Consider the following 6,163-nt stretch of genomic DNA (forward strand, 5'->3'; position numbering starts at 1 on the left):
CGAGCAAAGAAGGACAGCATGCTACCAAGAGGCCAATGGCAACTTAGCAAGAGTTACAGGCTTTTATAGCCAAGACTGGTTGAAGTGTGCAACAAGAACTCCACACATCTGGCCTGTATGGTTCTCAAGAACACCTGCCTTGAATCCAGTCTGACGAATCCAAACAAACACAAAACGTTTGTGCTCAGATTAAACTAAAATGGAACCTTTTGGCAAACCCAACACAGCGGGTTCACCCAAAGAAAACCATCCCTACTGTGAAGAATGGCGCCATGTTTATGTTAAGGTACATAAGTTGTATGTTTTTCCATTTGTCTGTTTTTATTTCGCCGTTTATATACAAACTTAGTAGCATGTGTATGTGTGTGTGATTAAAGGTCACAGTTTATGACTGCTGCCAAAGAGAGACCTTGAACCTTATTTTTACCCAGCCTATGGGTGTGATGACTATGGCATTAGAGAGCTTAGTATATTTATTCTGCTTCATGCTTTATACCAAGCCTCACAATAATGTTTAATTCATGACCTACCATGCATATATAGTCAGTGAGAAAATACTTTGGTCAAACTTCTTGTGATGCTTTCTAATTATCCTATAGGGAAGGTTTAAGGCTTGCATTTGGAGAGTAGCACTATTACATATATTAAGTTATTAATTATAATTTTGAGGATTATGGAATTTGCTAGATGAGTATTACTAGGTCAACACGAAAGAAAAACCCTTTAAAATAGATTTTATATTGTGTATATATATATATATATATATATATATATATATATATATATATATATATGTATACTCACTGGCCTGTATGGAGTCACCTGTAAATCATGTTGCATTACAGTCTAGAAAGGATGAATCAGACCTATTGATTTGAATTACATTTGATTGTCTTCATTGTTGCAACCTACTCTCCCACTCTGTACAATTGTATTTTTGAGAAGTCTCCTTATTATAGATTTACTCAGATTTTTCGCCCTTGAATTTAATGTCCCCCCTTCTTGAAAATTGTGCTAAAGATTGCTTTAACACTAAAGCCCAGGGAGAAATCTTTCTAATTTCTCCAGATGCAAAAGCCAAAGGGGTTGCCTTAGTGTGCACAATTCATGTCTGCCTGCAGGGCTACACATTGTGTTGAGACCAAGCAACATTGTGGGAAGACGGTTTAGCAAAGTGGGGTTGATCTGAATCCCAGTCCTGCTTGTCACCATCTTTAATTCACATATGTATTAAAGTTTAATAGACTGCAAGATAACAAGTCAGTATAGTGATTTAAATAGAACACAATTTCAGTTAATAATAAAAAATAAAATATACCATTTTCCTGTCTCTACATATGAAGCTATGTATTATATCTACATGGCCACTCGGATCACTGTTTCAGTCTCATTTTCATAATCAAAAGTACACAGTTTAACTGATAAAACAGAATTGATTGAATACATAGACTATACAGTGAGGAAAAAAAGTATTTGATCCCCTGCTGATTTTGTACGTTTGCCCACTGACAAAGAAATGATCAGTCTATAATTTTAATGGTAGGTGTATTTTAACAGTGAGAGACAGAATAACAACAACAAAATCCAGAAAAACACATTTCAAAAAAGTTATACATTGATTTGCATGTTAATGAGGGAAATAAGTATTTGATCCCCTATCAATCAGCAAGATTTCTGGCTCCCAGGTGTCTTTTATACAGGTAACGAGCTGAGATAAGGAGCACTCTCTTAAAGGGAGTGCTCCTAATCTCAGCTCGTTACCTGTATAAAAGACACCTGTCCACAGAAGCAATCAATCAATCAGATTCCAAACTCTCCACCATGGCCAAGACCAAAGAGCTGTCCAAGGATGTCAGGGACAAGATTGTAGACCTACACAAGGCTGGAATGGGCTACAAGACCATCGCCAAGCAGTTTGGTGAGAAGGTGACAACAGTTGGTGCGATTATTCGCAAATGGAAGAAACACAAAATAACTGTCAGTCTCCCTCGGTCTGGGGCTCCATGCAAGATCTCACCTCGTGGAGTTTCAATGATCATGAGAACGGTGAGGAATCAGCCCAGAACTACACGGGAGGATCTTGTTAATGATCTCAAGGCAGCTGGGACCATAGTCACCAAGAAAACAATTGGTAACACACTGCGCTGTGAAGGCCCATGTACAGGCCCGTCTGAAGTTTGCCAATGAATCGAGCTCTTCTGTTTGGAGGAGGAGGAATGCTGCCTATGACCCCAAGAACACCATCCCCACTGTCAAACACGGAGGTGGAAACATTATGCTTTGGGGGTGTTTTTCTGCTAAGGGGTCAGGACAACTGCACAGCATCAAAGGGATGATGGACAGGGCCATGTACCGTCAAATCTTGGGTGAGAACCTCCTTCCCTCAGCCAGGGTATTGAAAATGGGTCGTGGATGGGTATTCCAGCATGACAATGACCCAAAACACACAGCCAAGGCGACAAAGGAGTGGCTCAAGAAGAAGCACATTAAGGTCCTGGAGTGGCCTAGCCAGTCTCCAGACCTTAATCCCATAGAAAATCTGTGGAGGGAGCTGAAGGTTCGAGTTGCCAAACGTCAGCCTGGAAACCTTAATGACTTGGAGAGGATCTGCAAAGAGGAGTGGGATAAAATCCCTCCTGAGATGTGTGCAAACCTGGTGGCCAACTACAAGAAACGTCTGACCTCTGTGATTGCCAACAAGGGTTTTGCCACCAAGTACTAAGTCGAAGGGATCAAATACTTATTTCCCTCATTAACATACAAATCAATTTATAACTTTTTTGAAATGCATTTTTCTGGATTTTGTTGTTGTTATTCTGTCTCTCACTGTTAAAATACACCTACCATTAAAATTATAGACTGATCATTTCTTTGTCAGTGGGCAAACGTACAAAATCAGCAGGGGATCAAATACTTTTTTCCCTCACTGTATATGTATATCAATTATTACATTTCACATGTAAACAAACAATTAAATAATAAATCTGTGGAATTGTATTATGCTGTGCCGGACATTACCAGATGGAGACCTGTTGATAGTATATATAAACCAATCTATCTGTCTACCTTACTGAGGTTGTTAAGCAGAAAGTTTAGTTTATTTAATTTAACAATCCAAGCATTGAAAAATTAAACTAGGTATGTGAGATATCAAAAGAATACCATGTATCAATCCCAAGGGATACAACCTTCAATTATTCTCCAGAAGATTCCTAATTTATTCAAAGTAAATTACAAAATTCAAATTTGAAAATTCAAAGCTATCTACTACTGAAATCTATTGCTTTGGCTTCTGTAAGTGTAAAATCATATGGAGCTAAAGAATAGAAATATTTAAAATAGACAATAGGTTCTGCATTATGACGTCAGCCAACCACACAATTTGAATGGTTACCATCTGACCCCAAAGGTACTTTAGTTTTCAGGGAAGGGTCCATTTTGATTATTTCTAACCTGTTAGATGATTCAAAGCCAGTGGTCTGGTAATAATCCGTGGAAAGTGTATACTACATGAGTAGTCAAAGGTGACAAATGAAACTCATGTATGACACAAGGGGAATAAATGACAAATACAGCCTCTTAAAATTGATTACTTCTTTTCAGGGAAAAAAGATGCCTTATACCGTTCGACATTTATATATAGATATATTTTCTTGCTACAGAACTTGAATTCCTGCTGAGCATGCAGAGCTGTGTCCGTGAACTTCTGAAGTGACAAATCTAACAATGCCATTCCCAGCTTCAAGCATTTAAGAGATCACAATCTGCCAAAGACTTATGCCTATTATAGACAGAATGGATATAGAATTACCATCAATAAGAAAGCTATTCATCTGCCCTAAGAGGAATCAGCAAGAAAACACAACATAGTACATTACAGAGGGCCACGAGAATGATTAACGTCTTCTGTAATTTTTAAATTTAAAATTGTTAGAATTGATCACACACCTCACTTAGAAAGCAACAACATGCTACATAAAGAAAGTCCATATGGTGTTGTTTATATGTGAACAAAGTTGCAAATGCATAATTAATTATGTGTGGATTTGTCAGGGTTCTCTGCCAACCAAAGGTTAATAACAATCCATCTGTTTCAAACTAAAGGAGATAGTCTTCAAATGCAGAGAAGAAAGGAACAACACAAAGGTTTTCAACCTTATTATAATAACCAGCCACTTTACCCACATTATTTATCGTAGAACAGCACAGGAAAAAGGTGAAGGACAACAGAGAAACAGTTCCCCTCTATAAAATTAAAATTAAAATCAAGCTCTATAATTATCTCTGCTATAATTATCTGCTACTTCTATTCTAAATCGAGAAATATCAGTATTAAAGACTGGTAGCATAGGTTTTCTTATGGTATACTACTGCCTGCTGTGCCCAATAGAATGGAGTTCTCCCATTCATCTCACCCAGGGCCAGACGGAAATTCTCATGTGGTCTATTTTCTGCCAGAGGGTTGCCTTCCAGGGTTTTGGGTATTCTTTAAATGGGTGGTATTATCTCTATCTTTGTTTATTTTTTAATGAATATATTCATATCTTTTTTGCTCAAAACTTAATGCAGGACACAACAAATGGTAAGATTTCAGAAAGTGTTCAGCAACTCCCCGGCAGCCCAGTGCTCCACAGATAATGTGCTTTTGCTGCTGCAGTTGCTTATGGTCTGCTCAGTACCACTCAACAGTTGTGCAGTGTGTCACCTAGACATATCCTAAGCATTTACGAGACAGCCCTGTTTCCACCAATGTGATGTACAGCCATCATTTTCTTGTTAGGTTTTGCTTTGTCATCATAAATTCCAATGTAATAAAAGTGCAAGTGTATCACATAGTGATGTCCAATACACATCAATCTTTTGAAATGTAGCATATCATTAGGGAGGCTATAATATCTTAGTGTGAGCTTAAGAGGCTTGGCTGTACTATGTTCTCATATGTCATGTTCCATGTGGATCTTGTCTAGATTAATATCTAAGCTACGTCAATACAAGACATCATGGACAGTAGCATTTCACCTTCACACGACCTCCATCCTGCTAAGCAAATTCAAAGAATAAGCCTTTTATTCAATGATTTTCCAGTTCAAGTAAATTAAATTTCTATTTAAAATACATGTATTATACAATTGATGAGGAACAGTTGGAGAAAATATTGTTTTCTTACTTTCGTAATTAGAAGTTAGAAGGAACGTTCTGGCTCTGGTGAAAGGTTATTTGTATGCAGTTCTGCATGTTTGTAATAATTAGTCAAACTTTGAGTGTATATATATATATATATATATATATATATATATATATATACACATACTCATGCTTTGAGTGTTGTTTGAATGCTGTTCTTGTCTGTGCGTTATACTGAATGAAATAACCTTATGTAAGATTTATATTTTACTGCCAATCTTGCTGTGATGAAATATTGTCCCATTAAATTACTTTCAGTTAGAGTGCTGTAATGTTAGGCTGCTATTTATATTGTATTTCCAGGTCATCTTTGACCTATTTCTTTGGCAAGCATATATATTTTTTATTATTCAGCCAGACAACCACAAGAGCTTTGTGAATCAAAAAGGTTTAGGTCCTTTTCTACCTTCAGTGAACTAATCCCTCTAATCCAAGTCTATACAAGGTACATCAGCAATGAAATACATACTGTGGGATTCATAACTAGATTACTCTGTTTTCCTTCATTATTATTAAGGAGAAACGGAAAACACAAATGTCACTTTTAATAAAAGCAGAGCCCACTTTTTTGTTCTCACAACAAGAACAACAACAGAGATTGTTCTATTTTTATCATGTCATTGGTCAGTAGGAATTGGTTTGGCTCTGAGTACAAAATATCTTGGAGTTTGGAGCTATATCTTGGAGTTTATGGTATATATCCATTTCACCCTAAAGCTTCAGGCACAATATGACTGGCTGCAAATGAGTACTGTATTTATCCTCTCACCCCACTGTCTGCTCAGTTCTAATGTTGAAGTGTAAAACCTGGGGCACAGGAGTATGTGTAGAGCTCCGTAACCCTGCTGGACCGTGATTAATCCAGGAGACTAACAATTCCCAGCATGCTAAAAACAGTTGTGTGATACTGGCCACCTGACCTTAAATTACTATTGGATGATGAATAGCTGATCAAAATGACAGGACTCTTACCACCAGA

This window comes from Amia ocellicauda, chromosome 7 (genome assembly GCF_036373705.1).
Source record: "Amia ocellicauda isolate fAmiCal2 chromosome 7, fAmiCal2.hap1, whole genome shotgun sequence".
Classification (NCBI taxonomy): Eukaryota; Metazoa; Chordata; class Actinopteri; order Amiiformes; family Amiidae; genus Amia; species Amia ocellicauda.